General features: G+C 42.0%; 1 long non-coding RNA gene across 1 annotated transcript in view; it reads right to left on the bottom strand.

Annotated features, from left to right (window-relative positions):
• Positions 1-17,251: 17,251 nt before the first annotated feature.
• LOC117287365 overlaps positions 17,252-21,028 on the bottom strand; it is a 4,420-nt gene continuing 643 nt past the window's right edge. Inside the window, exons 2-3 of the long non-coding RNA XR_004518677.1 lie at positions 20,930-21,001; positions 17,252-17,333 (exon numbers count right to left, since the gene is read on the bottom strand). This is a non-coding gene — a long non-coding RNA (uncharacterized LOC117287365). The remainder of the gene's footprint in view (positions 17,334-20,929; positions 21,002-21,028) is intronic.

The raw sequence follows: 21,028 nt of genomic DNA, 5'->3' as shown, positions 1-21,028 counted from the left end.
AGGAGAGAGGCAGCAGCAGCCAGATGGAGTCCCAGCGAGGACAGGACTGAGAACAGCAGGCTGGGAAGAGTAGCTTGGTCTTCTGCTGCTTCTTCTCTTGTCTTTGTATCCAATCTGCAAGTCCAGATCCAAACCTGACCTGACCTTGGAAGATGGAACTCAGGAGACTTCCTCCAATCTTGGGGCTTTGAGATTATTGTTGTATATTTTCTATATGTTTTCTGTGTTTCTAAGTTTTTTAAAAAATGGATCAGTCATGAAACACTATTTTACAATAAGAAGGAACAAACTATTGATGTGATGATTTGGACGCATGGCAATAGCATTGTGCTGAGTGGAGAGAGCCTCAAAGATTACATATGGTTTGATTCTACTTATGTGACATCCTAAAATGACCAAATTGTAGAAAGAGAGAGTAGACTAGTGATTGTTAAGGCTAAGGATGGTGGCCACAACTAAGGGTAACAAAGGGAGACCTTTGTGGTGACCAGAGCAGTTCTTTGTTGGCAGTGGTGCTCACCTGAATCTACGATAAAATGATACAGGACATGCACACACATTTCATCAATGTCAGTTTTAATCATGGTCCTACGGGGGAAACTGGGTGAAGAGTCGTGGGCCCTCTTGTACTGTTTTTGCAACTTCCTACAAAATCTATGATATTTAAGATTAAAAATCACCCCTTAAAAAAGTAACCAAAAATAGATCATGTCTTATAATCAGAAAAGTTATCCTAAACTGTTAAGCACACACAAATGAAAGCTAAAGTAGTCATAAGGAAATGTCATGATTGCCAGGTATGGTGGCACATGCCTGTAATCCCAGCTCTAGGGAGGCTGAGGCAGGAGAATTCCAGAGAGTTTGAGGTCAGCCTAGGCTACCTAGTAAGTTTGAGGTCAGCCTAAACTGCATAGTGAGATGCTGTCTCAACCCTGCCCACAAAAATGTCATAACTTAAAGGTTATTATCCACAGAGAAATTCTTATATAACTTAAAAAACCATCTTGAGAATAGACAGCTGAACAGAAACAAACTGGAGAATTTGGAAAGAAAGAGTATCTGAGAAAGAAGTGTGCTCTGCCTCTTTTTGGCTATGTAACCCTGGGTAGGTCACTCCACCTCTCTGGGCCTGGTGCTTCATCTGTAAAATTGGTTGCCATACAAGTTAAAAGAGATAGCACTTGAAGACCGGATATTTAGCTCAGAGGTCCTGCTGCCTGCCTCGCAAGCACAAAGTCCTGAGTTTGATCCCCAATACAGAGAGAGAGAGAGAGAGAGAGAGAGAGAGAGGGATAGCACTTGTTAATGACATGTGGAAGTTAGTGCCACAAGGATCCTAAGGAGAATCCCCTATATGCTACCAAATGTGCTGCAAAAGTTTTTGAGTCCCACTCAGCTAGGGAAAAAAATACCCACTGTTTCCTCAGAAGGTCTTTCTAGAATTATATTATCTTTAAGAGTGATTTTTGAGGGTTTCACAGATGTGATAGAGTTTGGAGAAAAAAAATGCTATAGCTTTAAAGTGGAAACAGACGAAAGCAGTAACTCATTAGTATTTTCAAATTGTAAAGGTAAATCTTTCTGCTTCGGTAACTGAGACGCTGAAGATAAGGCAGGCTCTGGAGGGCTGTTATCACAGGTGGGGTCTCCGATTTGGAGAGGCTCTCAGTGGCTGTGGATGCCCTGAGGAAGCCAAGTCATCAGGAGTGGCGAGGAAGCCCTCCGAGCTCCCCTGGGAGAGATGCAGAACCACCAGGTTCAAGTCCAAACTTTCACTCATAGATGAGACCCAGAAAAGGTGAGCCCATGCCAGAGATCTCAGGACCAGCAAGTGGCAGCAGGAAACACACCTTTGGAATAATCAGCCTGGGAAAAGAGTCTGGCTGGGTAGCTGCGCAGCCTCTCAGAACAGGAAGAGCGTTTCAGCAGCCTGATCCTGTGCTGGAACACGGTGCTCTTGCAGAACTGTTCCCCTTGCCTCTCTCTCTCTCTCCCTTGCTGGGAGCCTCCCTCCACCCAGGGCCTTGCCTGTTGCCCAGGGAAGGTCAGCTGTCCCCGCTTGAGCTCCTCCATTGACAGCAGCCCACTCCTTGTTGGACAGCTCCTGTCATCAGAAAGCCCGCTGCCAGGCAGGTGTGATGTCTCTGACCCAGCCAATCAACCCCACACGCAGCCTGTCATTCTGCCATTTGAATTCCATTCCTGTACATTTAAAGATGAAAACACCTTTATGAGTCCCCTTGTTGAAATGCAAATAAGCCAGTGAACACCCAAGGCCTCAGTCAGTGGAGACCTTTAAGGTGAAATATTGGCAGGAAGGCCCTCTATGGGCTGACTGGGGAGAGTAGGTGTGGTGAACATACAGGCTGGGAGTGCCGCTGGTCACAAACACTCCGAATCTGCAGGAAGCAGAACTGAGGACTCCAGAAGGACAGGTCCCTTCCAGCCCTGCATCTGTACGCTGGCTACTCAAAGGAATCTTACCCACAGCCAAGAGACGCAGGGTTCACTTCAGGTGGAGATGGCCCTGCATATTCGTGTTTTCTTTCCAACTCCCAGGCACTAAACCTACAGCAATGACTTAACAGGAGATGGATGCAAAACACAGCCATGCAGCTGGGTGTGGTGGTGCACACCTTAATCTCAGCACTCTGGAAGGCTCTGACAAAGGAGAATCATAAAAACCAGTCTGGAGAACTCAACAACTTAGAAAACCCATCTTGAAATAAAAAATAAAAAATGAAGCTGGGGATGTAGCTCATTGTAGCCCTGGGTTCAATTCTAGTACCACAAAAGAAAAAAAACAAACAAGAAACATAGCCCAGGCTTAGAATCAAGACAAAAATCTCTGTGGGCCAGAAACATACAGAGGGTTGCAGAATGTTCAACCAGGGGTGTGGCTCTAGCAGCAGGAGCCAGGTATTTGGCTCCCTCCAGATGTAAGGAACAGTAGGAGCCCCCATGAGGCTGCAGGCAGATTAGTTCATGATGCAGTACATGAAATCTGAAATCCCTACCTTGTCACAGCATAAGAACCTTGAATTATCGTCAGGAAACCTGGCTGGGGATAGGGTCCCAGGAGCGCAGAGAGAAACCATCCAACCACTAAGCAGCATGAGTCTGCACAGAAAAATTAATTCTTCAGAAAAGACTGCAAACTAAAATTCTAAAACACGTAGGGAAAACAAGTGGTGGAATAGAGAGCCAGCAAAATCAGTGATGGGGAGAAGTCCACGCCACGCAAAAGGAAAATAACAGAAGCATCTAAAACCAACTTCAGAATAAGTGTTTAGGCTCTTTAAATAAAGTCAAGGATATCACTTATCCACAGAAAAAGAATAATAAGTTATAGATGGGTGGACACTACACAGAGCCACTTAGACACAGTGGTACTAAGAAATATCACATGTATATTTGAATATACTAGAAGATAGGATTAATTCTTCGGAAGAGAGAACTGGAGATTTTGCCCTGTTGCAGCAAGAGACAAAGAGATAACTTATGGGAAAGAGCAATGCAGAAGTCACAGAATGATCCAGACACTAGCCAGGTGGTGACATTGCCAGTGCCCAGCCCACTGGCTCCTGGCTGACCCCAACAGTCTCTGAAGACAGCTGTTGAAGGTGACAGCTTCTTGTGACCTCACCTGAGGACATTCTCTGCCCACAGGAGCATGCTCAGACTGTACAGGGAAGGGGGAGTTGACCCGGGAAAAGACTCTGCACCAGGTCCTGGAGACACGCCCCAGCTTCCTTTCAGTTGGTGGATCATTGACGCAGCCTGTTTTGCATAGATCTCACAGCAGGACTGAGCCTCAGTTTTGTCCAGCAGTAACTTGCTTGTGATCAAATTCTTTATTAGCTTTTCTGCTTTCCCTGTCTCAGTTCCCCACTTCTGCACTTCACTTCCTGGGATCATCCCCCAGTAAACTACTTTTATGTAAATCTTTGTCACAGAGTATGCTTTGAGAAACTAAGAGAGTTCGTAAAGTAATTATGGCTTAAGCAAGGCTATTCTTTCACAGAATGGCCTAGTGACCTCATAAAGGTATTAATACCCAGGCTCCTCTTATCTGGCTTCTACCTTGTAGTTCATAATGGCTGCCTGAGCTCCAGCTCTCTTATGCATCTTCCAGGTAGAAAAAAGACACACTCCTTGCTGTAAAGACATTCTCAGGAAGTGTCACGTAACTCCTATATTCATACTCATTGTGCAAAAGTCAGATATATGTCTATGTGTAGCTCAAAGACTCAAAAGTGTAGTTTTTATCCCAAGAGGCCATGTGCCTAATTAAAAGTAAGAGATTTTATTATTAAAGAAAACAGGAGACAGATACTGGGAGACAACCAGCATTCTATGCCCCAAGCAGTTAAAAGACAGAGAGCATAGATTGACAGACTGCTATGTAGGAGTTCCAGAATAGAAAGAATGCCAAAGAAGCAAGATTAAAGAAATAAGGACTGAGACTTTTCCAGGATTAAAGAAGGGTTTGAAATGCATACTTGCTGAACAGGACAAATAAAACTACATCTACACCTTGTCTGGAGTCGTCTGGAGCCAGATTCTACATGTGGGGCCTCAGTACAGCAATGTACTAGCGCCAACTCAGACTCTGAGTGTTGATCGTTCACATCTCTTCCCAGTTCTGAGCTCAGTGATGTCACATTCTTAACAAACTCTACAAATCAGGGCTCCCCACATCGGAGAGCTGGTTGTAAGCTTTACCAGCGCAGCACTATTTTCAAGGATGATGAGAAATCCCAACTCTGTTCTCATTGGAATAAAAGTGGTCACTGGCTGTGAACTGGAAGATGACGTGACTTGTTCCATTCTTACAGGACCACTGTAGAGAACAGATCCCTGGAGAGCATGAACGGATGCAGGGAGATAGATTAGGAGGCAATGGCCACGGACCAAGTGGACCGGTGGGGGGGCAGCCTGAAGCCTGTGTCCTGTTTTCTGCCATTGTCTCACGCTGTCTGGCCAGGCTCAGCTGACAGAGTGAGTCCACTGGCTGGAGGAGCACATTCCCCTGGGAAGAGCATGAGATTTGAAATCAGCTGAACCCACAATTCTTTTTTCCCCATTCTGAGGATGGAACCCAGGGCCTTTACACTGAGCTATATCTTCAGCCACATTTTTCATTTTCTATTCTGAGACAGAGTCTTGCCAAATCTTTTGGATTACAGATTTGTACCACCATGTCTGGCTACTGCTTAATAGTATCCCTTGGGGAAATTAATTAACTTTTCTGAGTCACTTGTGAATAAAACATAACTGAGGGTGGCTATGCTAAATGAGCAAGGAATATGCAATTTCTGTTTATCTTTTTCTTGGGACAGAGCACCCTCTCAGTCCCCCAGGCTCCTCTCCCTCTATAGTTCCTTGTCCTAGATGCGACAAGAATAAAACTGCTGGCCTTGGGATTCCCTGGGCGAGTTGCTGGCCTCTCCGATTACCAGGTAGGCCTCCAGCGCCACCTAGTGTCAAGAATGGGTTTTGCAGGCTAGCCTTTCCCCGATTTCTTGATCCTGAAATCACCTCAAGGTTGATTTCACTGCCAGATGGAACCAATACAGCACATGAACTCTCCCAACATTCGTGGTCTGACCTGCCTACCAAAATTGCTCTCTGCTTCCCCCAGTCTCTCCTTAATGTCAGTCTTGGCAGCCAGATTGTAGAGGGCAGAACCTATGTCTTCAGCATCCATTCCTCGATCAATTATTTTGGGCTGGGCATTGGAACTTAATCCTTAAGGCAATTACACTCTTATTATCTAGAGCAATTAAGGCCAAAAGATATAAAGTGACACATTTAAGGTCACTGAGCAATAAACTTTAAAAAGATTGAATTTCAAGGCTTCTCTCGGCAAGCCTAAATTTTTAACCAAAACACATCCAGCTCTTGGAAGACCTCAGTGAGTCATTCTATTTATTAGGTTCTTTTAAAGTAGTGAAGCAAACAGAACGCTGTGCAGGAGCCAGGAGGCCCACATTCAGTTCAAGGTCTGTCATAAGAACTCACAAAGTAATCTTAGGTGGATCAATGTCCCTCTGTGCCATCGATATCCCGATGGTTGAACTAAATGGTTCCAAAGGCTCACTCGAGCTCTACCATTCAACAATTGTGAAACTGGGAGAGCTGTAAGATGGGGTTAACATTGTGGGCTCTGAGGCCACTGCCAGAGTGAGACCAGATTTGTCATTTAATAACTGTGGGAACCAGGGAGTGGGGGGCAGTATTTATCTTGGCCTCCATTTCCTTGTCTGCAAAATGAGGCTAATGACAATATCCATGCCCTATCTCACAGAGCTGTCTATTAGGCACTCTTAAAGTTGTTTTTGGTACAAATACGTGATAGAAATATTGATTCTACTTGTTACCTAATTCCTTTGGGCCAGATCACATGAAAGTCTTGTGTATTACAAACAGTGCTGTCCATTGATCAATGGCTGTTAAGGTCCAGGACATAGTCATGCAGAGAGCCATAGATAAAGTAATACCAGAGGTCATAGATCTGACACATAAGTTCCTTATTGAATCACCTAGATTACAATTTTTGTTTTGGGTTTTTTGTTTTGAGACAGGGTCTCACTGTGTAGTTGAAACTGTCCTGGAACTCATTATGTAGCCCAGGCTGGTCTCGAGCTCACAGAGATCCTCCTACCTCAGCCTCCCGAGTTCTGGGATTACAGGTGTGTGCCGCCATGCCTGGCTGGTGGAAGATCTACTTTTTTTTTTTTTCTTTCTGGTACCAGGGATCAAACTTGGGTCCTTGCGAAGCAGGAGCCATAGATTACAATTTAAGTAATGTGAAATTCCTAAGACAAAGCCCATTACTAGGCTCCTATTTTAGTATATGTGCTGCCGAAGTGAGCACACTGGGCTCCTAAATCTCATCATTCCAGATTACTTAGAAATTCAGAGATCTAGATCTTAAACTAGGCTACTCTGGGCCTCAGTTTGTAAAATTAGAGTTGAGACTAATGGAATATTTATAAAGACTCTTATTACAGGGCCACACATTGTGGTGGGTTTTCACATAGCTACATCAGAGAACAGTGTGGGTTGACAAAGGGACATAGAGTCCCTGCGCTCTCATTTGGGTCAGTCATTATATGACAGGAACCAAGGCTGGGGAATGGAATAATGTATCCTCTCCATCCTGTCTTTTTGTGGTCTCCTGGCAAACATGCATGTGGGGAGGTGGAGGCTTTGCTATGTGTTGGGACAAAGCCCTTCCCTTTCAGAATCACAGGCCTCAAGAGCAGCCCGGTCCAATTTTGGACATGATAAAAGTATTCAATATCTATGTGGTCCACTTTGGCAGCCACTAGCCATCAGAAGCATTTCAGCACTTGAAATGTGGGTAATGCAACTAAGGAACATTGTTTTAAATACAATCACTTTATAATTTAAATTTAAATAGGCCCTTGTGGCTGGTGGCTACTATATTGGATACAGCAGCTCTAGAGCTTATACCAGAAATATAGGCATATTTCTGGGGAAATGAGGAGGCAAATGGGCACGGTAAGACTTGGAGACTTGCTTGAAGGCATTCAGTGACTCCATGACAGAATTGAAGCCAGAACCTGGGTCCTTCTTATTCCACCACAGTCCTTTGTCCTTGCATCACAAATACATGCTTGGAGACTTTTGCCATGCTTTATAATGCTCTGTGCTTTCCTACAGTTCAGTAGTTACTAACTTCATTGCTTTGCTGACCCACACTTAACATGGTAAACTCTGCATGGTAAATTCCTCCACATACTTCAAGACCCAAGTCATACATTATGACTTTCTCTTCAACCTTGACAGTTCCTTGCTCCCTCTTTGTTTTCCTATGCCATTTTGTCTACTTAGAGCACTGATGGTGTAATTTTTATTTGTTTTCCTCTTCCACTTGTCTAGAATTCTCCTTAGTTTTATTCCTCTTGTCTCCAGAACTCAGTACAGACACTGGTCAACAAATGCGTGTGGAATCAACTTACTAAATGTACTACAATTTGCAGGTAAAACAAACCTTGTGCAGAAGGTAAGGGAGATATAACTAACAATCAGGTTGCCTGATTTCTATCTGTGACTCATGCTGAGTTGCTGTGTGACTATGGGTAAATTGTGTCCCCTTGTTGGACCTAGGGGATTGAACTGGATCATTTCTAAGGCAAGCCACAGGCCCCTTTAAAGACTTCAAGGGACTTTTTTCTTGGCAACTTGGGTGGGCCCTGGTGGAACCTCTGGAGGAGGATGTTGTGAGTGGTGGTGGGGTGACCATTAGACCCTAGCTAAGATGAGGCTAAGATGGCTGCACTCAAGGTTGCTTGGAGATGCAGCTGAGTCAGCAGCAGCTGCCCCACTGGACCAGAAGAGTACAGGGACCTTGAGATTTGGTGGACGGAGGGCTGGGAAGCAGCAGAGGGAGGAACCAAAGAGAGGAGGAAAACAGAAAAAGGAACAAAATCCTGACTACAAAAGCCATTTGATAGATTTCCATTCATTCGTGCATTTCACTCATTCTTTCAACAAATGCTGATACACAGATTTTCTTAGGTCAGGAGCTCTTTATTAGTAGAAGAAACTGAGGCCCACAGCAAGGGTATGGTTTTTCCAGGTCATGTGGGGAGTTACTGAAAAGCCTGGCACTTAAAGGCTACATAGGTGTCCACCTCCTCAAATCTCCACAACTCTGTGAGGGAGTGTTATCTCCATTTTATACACAAGGAGACTGACTCTGAAAGATTAAATTTCCCAATTTACTCAGTTAACAAGAAGGTAGTGTCAAGAAATGAGTCCTAAGTAGGCCAGGAAACACCTTAAATCTCCTTTTGCTCTGTAGAAGCAATTGCTATTCTTGGCAGAACTGTTCTACCCTGTCCAGGGACTTGACAACTGGAAAGTGAGTCTTGGGCTAGGCACATGGCTGACTTTCTGTCATCACAGTAGTTTAGATTTTCATTTGCGAAGGTGGCATCCACATACATGAGCATGCCCTCACATGTATTTATGCATACATATTTGCATATAATTTTGTACAATGGATCTTTCTTTCAAATCACAAAGTGTGCATTACTTCCTCAGATGCTTATGAGAGAAATTTGCCCCCTACTCTAACTAGGCTATTAACTAGTAACATTTGGAAAACAATTTAGGTTAATCGGCTTTCTGTACCTTTGACCGAATGCCTGAAATACATCAACTTAAAGAAATAAAAATTTATTTTGACTCATGGTTAAAAAGGTTTCAATCCATAGTCACTAGGCTGTGTATTTTTGGGCTGGTGATGAAGGAGAACGTCGTGGTGAAAAGGCCTGGCAAAGGAAACCTGCTCACCTCATGGCAGTCAGGAAGCACAGAAAGAGACAGAGAAGAAACTAGGGACAAAACACACCCTTCAAAGGCACAGAGACCTACTTCCTCCAACTAGGCCCCACTCCACCACCTGCCATCAGCTGGGACCAAGCCTTCAACACGTGAGCCTTTGCAAGGTATTCCTGATTCAGACTATAATGACTGTCATGAGCAGAAGAAGAAGCAGTGGCAAGGAGAGAGATTAGCTTGTGAGCTCCGCCATCCTCCCAAGAAGGGTGTGAGCAAGAGTTGGACCCACTCTGTGTGCTTTTTCCTGAGTGCCATGGCAACCTGACTACTTCAATGCAGCCTCCTCTAGCATAACAGCCTCAGGGATAAGGCCTAACAATTAGTTTTGAGTAAAGTATTATCCACCAGAGATCTGAATTTTCACTATATAAGTGAGGAAACTAAGGCCCAGGGACAGAAGTCCCTTCAATCAGGCCTCCTGTAGCTGTTGCTGGAGATGGCTGCTTCCAGCATGCAGGTACCAAAGATGTACATCTCTGCCCAACCCAGGGTTGAATGATGTGTGATCAGTAGTTTGCTATTACGCGTGGTGCAATTGCTTTATACCATACGTACTGGCAGATGGTAAAGATCAGGGATTTTGAGGTTTTTCTTTTTTTCTTCTTAAAGAGATCCAATTGTTCAACATTTCCCAGCACACCACTGGCTTCCTCTCTTCCATGAGGAAAAGGAATAATAAACATTAGTGGGGGTGTTGGGAACAACTCCTGTCAGAGTACAAGCCAGAGTACAGGCAAATTATGCTTTTATCTTTACTATCCATGTAGTCTGTGATTACTTGTGTCAGAGTAATCTGCAGATCTTGTTGAAAATATTTCCTTGATCTCACTAAATCATAATATCTGGAAGTATGAACCTAGAATCTGTATTTTATCAGATTACCTCAGATTTTTCTTTTTCTTTTCTTTTTTTTTTTTTTTTTTCCTCTTGGTTTTTGTTTTTTGTTTTTTTTCCCCCCAGTCATTTCCTTCCTCAGATTTTTTTTTTTTTTTTTTTTTTTTTTTTTTTTTTGTGCCTCCTGAGTTTTAGTATCATGGTTCTATATCACCACTATTTTATCAAATGATACCTTAGATACAAAGGGCAAAGCTTAGACCCTAAAAGAAAATACAATTCTGTCTTATATTAGTCACATTCCTATTGCTGAAGCAAAATAGCCAGCACCACAACCTAATGGAAGAAAGATTTATTTTGGCCCATGGTTCTAGAGGGTTTAGTCGATGGTTAGCTGGCTCCCAGACAGATATAGCATATGTAGAAGGGCTTGAGGGAGGAAAGCTGCTCAATCCATGGCAATCTCTTTATTCTATGCAAACTCTCAGTGGATTGGATGATTCCCATCCACACTGGGGAGCACATCTGCTTCACTCAGTCTATTAATTCAAATCTGAATCTCTTCTGGAAATATCTTCATAGACACACCAAGTCATAAAGTTTAACCCATGGCTCAGTGAAGTTAACACACAAAATTAGCAATGACAAGTATGTATGAGCCACATGTAGATATAGACAGTATCACCTATTCATAGATAATATGAATACTACTTAAGCATTACTCATAGAGAGGTGGATAAAGTTATCAGCAGAGCATAGGGCTTGGGATTAGAATTTCAGTTAGGATTTGTATCATCTACTGTATAACGAATTACCACAAACATCAAGGTTTAAAACCACATGTTTTTATTGTCTTACAGATTGATTCTATGGGTCAGGAATCTGAGTCCAGTTGAGTCCTCTACCTTGGGTCTCAAAGATGTTTTTCCAGACTACAGTACACAAGGTGTTTTTCTAGGCTGGAGTCTTATCTGGAGTTTGGCCTAGAAAGATGTGCTTACAGGCTCACCCAGGTTGTTGGTAGAATTCACTTCCTTACAGTTGCAGGACAGGGAGATTCAGCTTCTTGTTAGAGAGAGGCCACCTTAAGATCTGTTTCTTGCCTGGGGGTCTCCCAAATTAGGTGACCCACCTCATGGTAGCTTTCTTCTCCAATGCCAATGAGGGAGTAAGAGGGAGGCTCTGTAAGATGGATGTTATACTTTTGGTAATCTAACCATACCATCATTTACATAATAATGCCCATTCCCATCCATCTCATTGCCTGGGCTGGATTTTATCAGTTAGAAGCAAGTCACAGACCCTGCCCACACACCCCTGTGAAAGCAGCAGGTGGGATGAAGGATGACCACTTTGAAATCTGTCCCTGCAAGAGCCAAGATGCATCATCTAGAGGATTTTCCTGGTAAAGCTAGCAGACACAGACACATTGCCATGAACAGTGGAATAAGTGTGCTCAAAGGAAGGTGGGTATTTTGAGGAAGATTAGTGGCAATATGTCTTTTACTGTAATATTTTTTAATTTAAATATTCATTATAATTTTAATTATACATCATACTCTACTGCTTCTGTATTCTGCTTATCAACAAGACTTAGGCAACAAAAGACAAATTAAAGTAGTACTTTGAAGTGTAGTCCAGAAAATATTGGAATATCTTGAATAATCTACAGCGTAAATCCAAATAGCATAACATCCAAGGGTTTTGGACTCTCTAGTCTAATTGAGCTTTTTCATCTCACCTTTTGCTGTTTCCTCCTGGTAGCTAGTGTCTCACCACAGGGAACCATTTGGTGTTTCCTGGTGACGGCTCCCTCCCTCTGTGTATTCTGTAGCAGAAATGCCCTTCATTTTCTATCCCTAGAAAATAAAACAAACAAAAATAAGCTGCATATCCTGTAAGTCCCATCTCAAATGCCACCTTCTCTATGAAAACTTATTTTTCTAAAAAAAATCATCAATTCTCATAGAATTAATCATTCCTTCCGCTCTGCTCTTAGAATCTTATAGTCTCTATTAAGCCCTTTTTATATATGACAGTTGTTTTCAAGTTCTGTTTCTCCAATGACACATGGACCTTAAAGCGGAGTTGTCAGAAAGATGTGAAACTAATTTGCTCTAAACAAGTCTATCATGCCAGCTGGCCCTGTCAAAAGACTACCACAGCCTCCTGCTGAGCTGAGACACCAACAAGGCTAATGAGAGTATTTATTTCAAAGCAGATGCCTCTAGAAGCTCATTGCAAGTCAAGGAAAGGCTAGCTCGATCCCCATCCAATTATGTTCTCCTTTGTAGCCCCCACCCTTTACTTAAATCAGGAAATCTTTACTGATTGATTGAGCAGAATTGGATTGTCATTCAACAATGGTAACTGATGTTTACCAAAAGCTGGTCGGTCCCACACTAAGAGTTCAGGTTACACAGACAAAGAAGACAAGAAAAGGACATGAATAATTAGAAGCACATTTTGGAACCAATGTAAGCCTGATTCAAAGCCAGATTCAGGCCTGCCTTGCAAGCACAAGGACCCGAGTTCAATCCCCAGTACCAAAAAAAAAAAAAAAAAAAAAAAAAAAAAAAAAAAAAAAAAAAGCCAGATTCAGTTTCTAACTAGCCATACAATCTTGAGCAAGATATTCAACTTCTCTGACCCCTCTTTCTTCAGTTAAACATGGAATAACAATGCCTACTCCATAAGGCATGCCCTGTGGGTGACATAAGATGATGTACATATCTGCCACCTTGCAGGTACACATCAAATGTGAGTGACCTGTCCTTTCCCCTTCACAGAAACCAGTATCTCAGGCAATTATTATAGCCTAAAATTAGTGTTATAACATATACATAATTCTGGGGAAGCATGGTGAAAGGAGGGAATTGTTCTATTCAATAGAGAAAGGGAAAAGGAGTTGCTCCCAATAAAGGAAGAGCAGGAGTTGACCAGGGAGACATTCAGTACAGGAAAGAGTGTGGAAAAGCAGCACAGTCCTACACCTAGCTTCATTCTGTCTGCTCCCAGATGAGGTAGTGTCTAGGCCCTGAAGTTAATATAGATACAAAACAATCTTCTTCGGTGACAGATGACTGACATTTTTATTTCTGTGCCGTACTAGAGAACGTGCCTTTTCTCTCAACCAGAAATATGAAAATAGTCCAATTTGCAGCTAAATTAATGCTGAAAATTGAAATGTGTTGAATTACAAAGTTCTGATTCTAAGAAGAATGTCAAGTGAGTCTCATCCCCAACACATGTGACACATTTTGGAATATATTTTAGATGGAGTTTGATGCTGTTAAATTGAGACATATGTATAACCTGAGAGTGATACAGCTGCTGTAGGAAAACTTGGAATCTCCTAACATTCTTACATCCATAATTTCATGATCTTAAGAACTTAAGACTCCCAGAATTCCAGAATGTTAGTACTATAGAAGACCCAAAGAGTTCCAACCTCCACATCTCCTAATTGGAGACACTGGGACCCATGGCACAGAAAATGACCCATTCAAGACCATATATCTAAATCCTTAATTTCTGACACTGAAATTTAAGACTCCTAAGCTTCCAATCTAGTATTCTTTCTCTTGCCCTAAAGTTACTCCTGAGCAGCTGCTATAGGCTTAGGATAGGCTCTTGTCAAATTGTTTGCTTCAGTGTTAGATATTCATTTTGAAGAGGATTCATTCCCTTTGGGTCCAACTGGTTGACTTTAACAAGGTCAACATTAAAATACTCCAGGTTTTGACCATTTCCCAATACCAGGACCTTGAAGATGATAGAATGATAGAATCTTAGAGTAAGAAAGGAATTTTAGAGGGTTATCTGGTTTGACCTCATTTTTACCAAAGAATTATCTTCCTGGAACATATCAAGTGGTATGTTCATTTCTCTTAAGGCAATTTATGCCGTTGTTTGGACATAACTCCAAATTTCATGAAGCATAAATGTGTTTCTCCATCTAATCTGTCTATTAAGAGAAGGAAGGAAATGGTGCTCACTTACTGAGCATAATTGGGTATCACACACATGTGAGGACCTTGGATAAATTACCTCACTTGACTTTTAAGACACCTCTATAAAGCAGATGTCATTACAGGTTGCATATCTTTATCTAAATTGTTTGGGAATAGAAATGTTTCTAATTTCAGAGTTTTCCTGATTTTGGAATATTTGTATAGATTTTAGTGGGTGAGCATCCCTAATCCAAAAATCTGAAATCTGAAATAATATACTCCAAAATCTGAAACTTTTAAACATCATGTTAGTGCTCAAAAATTTTTAAATTTCAGAACATTTTGATTTCAGAGTTTCAAATTAAGGAGGTTCAACCTACATCTCAATTTACAGACTGAAAAATAAAATGTTCATCTGTGACAAGTGGAGGGCCCAACCCACAAACTCTCTAGTATGCTGTTTTCTTGCCTTGTCTGCTTCTTGTGTCTATTCAATACAGCCCCGTCAGCATTCTGCTCCAGGGCTCTTCTTTTTAAAAAAAAATCTCCTGCTTAAATGCCTCTGATGGTCCTTCAATATCCACTCGAAGTAAGTAGTCCAAACTCTTTAGCTTAATAATCAAGACCCTTGACAATCTGGCTCCAAGCAGACTCTACAGGATCACTCTCCTATTCTTCCAGAGCACCCAGGCTTCCTGTGAGGTTGCTTTTCTGTCTTTTAACACAGTATACTTGCTGCCTGCACACCTTTCCCCTATCTCTCTGTCTAAAGAAACCTTGGCTTCCCTTTAAGATCCACTCAAGTGTCACCTCCTTAGTGGAGCCTTCCCCAGTCTCTCTAGGCAACATGTGTTTCTAGCACATTCTCCATGTCTCTATAGGAGCTTCTTTTGCATTGTCATGATCCTATGTGGTCTAAGATCCTAAGACAGGGGTTATATTTAATTTTTCTTTGCATTCCCAGTTCCTAGCACCTAAGAGGTGTTCCACTGATATTCATGGAATAGAAAAGGCTTAATCTTTTCCCACTTTAGCCCTTCAGTTATTTCAAGATCCCTCTAAGGCCTTTCCTACCCCACCCTATTGCTAGTTATTACTTCTCTGGGGTAAATATTCCCCACTCTTTCATCTGTTTTTGGTAAAGTCTGATTTCCAGATTCCTTAACTGGTCATTTGCTTCTGGGTGCTGATTGGTGAACATCTCTCTTTTAAAACATGATACCCACAACAAAATTTAATGGTCCAGAGAAACTCTGGCTACAGCAGAACAAAATGAGAGGATTCTAATCTGTTTTGGAAGAAATACTTCCTTTACAATTACCACATGCCAGAAGCCTCTGCCTCCCTTATTGTCTTTCATTCTTTAATAACCTGGTAAGGTAGGTGTTATTTTTGCCATTTTATAGAAAAGGATACCAGCTATCTGGGTAAGGCACTTTAAGAGGAGGTTAATTTAAAGTCACAAGCCCTGAGCACAAAATGAGCTTGTGTTCAACTAATACATTAGATTATTTTTAAATCAACTGCTGTCAGGTTAAGATTTTTTTTTTTTCAGTTACCAGCTAGTGACAGATTTAAGGGCAACTGAGGACAGAAAGAATCAGTACCTTTAGAAGGGTGTGAAATCAAAGCACAAGAAAAGGCATGTTGGATTAATGGCCAGTTTCCTAACAATAACAGCCTTTATCTAGGTCTAGGAGCTTACACCAAGCCTGGAGTTTCTCAACTACATAGCTTCCTGGAACAATTTTTATTTAGTATAAAAGGAGAAAGAGCAGAAGCATCTTAGATAAACAATGAGCTTTAGAAATCAGCATGTCTCTGCAAAGTACTCATACCATCAGAATACGGATAGCCACTAGAGCACTGTATTACAGGGTAGACGATAAAGAGGCTGTCTCTTTGGCCTGTGGAGTGGATTTGAGAGGGACCCACTGTGCACACTTGATCTACAAATGTTGACTTAACAACAGCTATGTTCCATGTATGAGGTTCTGGAGATATAGTAGAGGATACAGAGAAATTTCCCATCCTCTGGAGCTTACAGTTATACAGCAGCAAATGATGTGCGCGCATCCTAGTAAGTGCGCTGATGAAAGTACGTCCCAGACTACTAGGAGAACAAAAGGAGGGACTCTTACTCCACCTGAGGTGAGGATGGAAGAGCAGGTATCAGAGGAAGTTGCCAAGAAGGTATTCTTAATTGACAAGTAGGAGTGAACCCAGTGAAGGTGGAGGAATAGAAATATGAAAGAAGAGAAAGTTTTAGGTATGAGCAGAACCTCAAATACAAGAATAGCATGTCCTCATAAAGTGTGAAAAGATTTACAAGCAGTTCAGTGTTTAAAGTTCAAGAGACTAGGGAGGTAAACAAGATCACCATCATCATCATCATCATCATCATTTGACTTTGAGTAACTTACTGCATCCTTCTGGGCCTTATTGGAAATACGAGGACTAGTGAATTCTAAGGTCTTAACATCAGACTCTGACATAAATGAGTGGAAAGGCATTCAAATTTATGTCTGTCTACCATTTTTGCAAGAACATCATTGAGGTTGATTGAATGTCATGGCCCTTCATTCCCAAGTTACAAGCAGAGTGTTCAAGAGGATTCCGTGATACTTAAAAACATTTAGTAAGCATATAGTATGTGTAGGATTAAAATCATTGTCTGGCAGGGTGGGCTGGCAAGGGTCAGATGTTAGGAGAGAGCTGTAGGGTAGAGCAAGACTTCTGGAAGGAGATGGCAAGTGTGATGGGCCACAGGATCCTAGTGTTGAAGGGGAGACTGAGCAGGAGTATTCCAGGCAAAAGGAGCAGCAAGAGCCTGACAAAGTTAGCCAGACACTACACTTCTGCCCCATCCATCTGCCATCTCCATCCCTGTCCATCCTCTGCCCACCCTCCGCCTCCCTTCAGATTCTCAGCTGATACTTGAAATTCTTCATAAATAAACCATAGTTAAGCTTATGGCCCCATGTCTCTCCTATCTTCTGTATACAGACCCCTTGCTCTAGCCACACAAAACTACTTGCCTTTTCTCTTCTTTTTCCTTTCTTCTCCTCTTTCTCTCCCCTCCTCCAACCTCTTTTCTCTTCTCTTCTCCTCTCTTCTCTTCTCCTTCTCCCTCTTCATTTGTTCTTTCATTACTGACCTTAGGGAGCCCTGAAGCAGCAAAGAAGCCACAAAGGTCAAAGCCCAGGAGGCATGAAAGGGAGACATCAAAATCAAGAAGATCAAGACTTTATGCACGTATTTCAATTCTTCCATCCCCTCAAGTTTCTCTAAGCACCAAAAGCCATCTCTGCAATTTCCTTCACCAACTATCCCCCTGAGTCATCAAAGATTCAATAAAAGTAAAATACTATTCCCTCAATTGTCAGTGACAGAATAATTATTCCTTTCTGCTGTTCCTTATGTGGGGGACTTTGCAAGCTTTAGTTTCTTAATGAATACATAAAATAGCAGATATGGGATTTCCAGCATCCCTTCTTTAAAAAATAAGATTACATCCTGATTAACTTGCTCCTTCTCATCTCTCTTCATTGCCTCTACTACTCTCCATTGCCTCAACTTCTTGTATTCTCTCCATTGCCTCTACCTGTCACCCAAAGGGCAACAAAATCTGTCATAGCCTAGTTCTGCTATCTGCCACTTGCTTTTGAAAGCTTATCCATCCCACGTGTTTTAAAAGTACAAACATTAAACAATTAATAGTATCTATGATGTGCTATGAGCTGGGATACTAAGTGGCATACAAATAAAACTAGTCTTACTTAAAAGACTACAATGTGATACATGTCATACGCAGATATTTATCAACAGGGCAAGGAACAATTAACTTCCTGAGAAGTGTCAGAGGAGTTTTAAGCTAGACTCAGAAGCAAAATGATACTTGCAAACCCATGTTTATAGCAGCATAATTAATAATAGCTAAATCTTGAAGGTGGTCTATATGTCCATCAACAAATGAATGGATAAAGAAAATGTGGTATTTACACACGATGGATCACTAATCTGCCATTAAGGATGAACTTGTCTTATGAAGGAAAATGGATGCATCTTGAGACCACAATATTAAATGAAATAATCAGACACTCAAGCTTAAATATTGCATGGTTTCTCTTATACAAGAAACCCCAAAATATAAATACAGAGCAAAATAAACGATAGATGATAGGAAATGAGGAGATGGATCTTTTGAAAAAGGGAAGGGAACCAAGAGATGAAAGGAAGGGAATGAGGTGGTGGTAGTGGGGAATGGGGATGAAAAAACAATTAAGACTTGCTATGTACATGTACTAACTCCCCACAAAGAATGTAATCATTATGTACTGCAAAGATGTACTAATAAAACAAAAATTTAATTTAAAAGAGAGGAATAGATCCAAAAGACAAGATATACACTTTTTTAAAAAAGCAAACATGTAGGAATGCCTCCTGCATGCCAAGTTTTGTCTCAAGCATTGGAGCTGTAGACAAGGCATTTACAAATGAACCCAAATAATGGCAATACATACATGTACTTACTATGGAGACAGTTACAGAGCAGAGTGCCATAGGAATTCACAGAGAAATATTTAAGAAACCAATTCTCACTAGGTATAGTAGGCAGAATTCTAAGATCAACCCCTAAATTCCTGGCATCTGGTGTACACCTCCTATGCAATTCCTTGGATAGTGACTATGATGAATTTTACTCCTTATGGTTATGTGGTATGGAATGGTTGGCTTTAAAGATGAAAGATTATCTGGGTGGGCCTGACCTAGTTACATATGTTTTACAAACTCAAAATATTCTCTAATCGGTTGAAGAAATCAGATTCAAGAGATGAGAGGGATTCCGTGTGAAGGAGGTACTCTGTTGATGAAACAAAGGGACTTTGTGGCAAGGATCTTAGGACAGTCCCCAACTGACACTGAGCAAGGCAGTGGTTACTTAAATCCTACAATCACAGAGGAATGACTTCTGCCAACAACCTGAAGGAGGTTAGGGCAGACTTTCCCCTCACTGAACCTCTGAACACTTTAGTTTCAGTATTAAGACACTCTGATCTAAGAAGCTCACCACACTGTGCCAGATTTGTGTTGTTTTTAATATGAAACAAAAAAGATAACTTAATGAATACAAGTTACTAATAGTTTAAATCTTCTATGTACTCCTTCCTCGCTGATGACATTCTCATCCCCTAGAGATAGTCACTATCCTAAATTTGGTGTTTATTTTTATACATATCTTTTTTCCATTTGTTTGGTTTGTTTGTTTGTTTGTTTCTGCAGTGCTGCGGATTGAACCTAGGGCCTTGCACACACTAGGCAAATGATCTACCACTAAGCTACATCCCCAGCCCTTCATGCATATCTTTACATTTTTACCAAGTATGCTCCGCAACAAAACTGGCATTGTTTTATTTTAAAACTTCATAAGTGGCATCATGCTGTTTATCTTATGCCCCATCGTAGTGCAATACAAAGGCAGCTATAGAAAGCCTGGTTGACTTACTGTAAACTTTTCCATATAATTTCCCTATGCCATGAACTATTACTCTTCTTTGGATTTTTCTTTCAACCATTTAAAGATGTAAAAAATATTCTTAGCTCCTAGGCAAGAGGGGTTAGATTTGGTCCAAGGATCATTGTCTGCCAGTCCTGTAGTTTGTCACTTCTATCAATATTATCATATTAAATTGAAGCTGAGAAAGTTTTAAATATTTATTCATTGAAAGTTATAATAACAAAGCCATTACACAAAAATAATTATATTTTCTTAAACAAAAAAATAATGAGAAGAGCTATGTTTTGACATTTGTGCAAATCTCTCAACACCTGGCTTAAATGAAGACAGCTGCGTTCTAAATGCTATATCTGCATTTATTCTGTTGTGATATCATATGTTCTGTGGAAAGCTTCACTGTGCACTCTGAATGAGAGTGGAAAACGCAGATAACGTTTAATATTATTAGGAACAAATTTTTTAGTATAATGACCCTTTCAAAGGATCTCGGGGGCACCCAGGGGCCCCAGGACCACACTTTGCAAACCAGTGACAGGGGATTTATTTCAGTGGTTCCGCTGCCTGCCTTGCAAACACAAGGTCCTGAGTTCCATCCTTGGTACCCCCCAAAAAGTAAACCTGGAACTCCAACTAGGCGTGCAAGTACCTCCTTCCACGTTCTGGCTTCCTTTTCCCCCCGCTAACTTCTGCAGCAGCACCACTTTGTTTTCACGTACTGCGGCTGCACCCGCGCCCGCCACCTCACGTCAGTCTTTGTACTCAATCTCCCGTCCACCTCAAGAGAGCTTCCCCTTCAGACTCCTTCAAGAGCCAACTTGAAGTGCTTGGCTCGGAATGTTCCTCCTTGGAGCGCTCGGCACAGAGCTGACCACTCCGGCAGGCAGAGCACAGGCTCCAATCTCCGCTCGGTCATTTCCTAGCTGTGTGAGCTCGAACGAGCGGCGTCACTTCCCTGAATTTAGCTTCCTCCCTACACAAACGATGTGACAGTTCAAGAATCGTGTAGCGCAGAGGTCAGTAAGAGGGGCCCCATGCCCTTGCCTGGCTCACCCCGGCTCAAGGAGGACTGAAAAAGATGAACCCAAGCAGAACCCGCTTCGCGCTTCAGGTCGCCGGCACCCGCTGCTGCGGTAGCTTGCCGCGCGCTGACTTCTAGTCTCCTCACACCAATCCGCCAGGTTAAGCGCCAACTTATCAGAGAAGTCGGCCCCGGCGAGGAGGTGCCCAGTAACTTGCTCAAGCTCACCGCAGAGTCAGATTCTGGCAGGACCCGGACGTAGAGCAAACTACGCGTGGCGGCGGGATTCGAACCGGAATCCTAGGAGACATCAGTTTACCTAAACGA

The sequence above is a fragment of the Fukomys damarensis genome, unplaced genomic scaffold, assembly GCF_012274545.1.
Source record: "Fukomys damarensis isolate Sample0158 unplaced genomic scaffold, DMR_v1.0_HiC HiC_scaffold_23, whole genome shotgun sequence".
Taxonomy (NCBI): Eukaryota; Metazoa; Chordata; class Mammalia; order Rodentia; family Bathyergidae; genus Fukomys; species Fukomys damarensis.
Note: the sequence above shows the minus strand (reverse complement) of the source record. Positions and strands in the feature narration are given on the sequence as shown.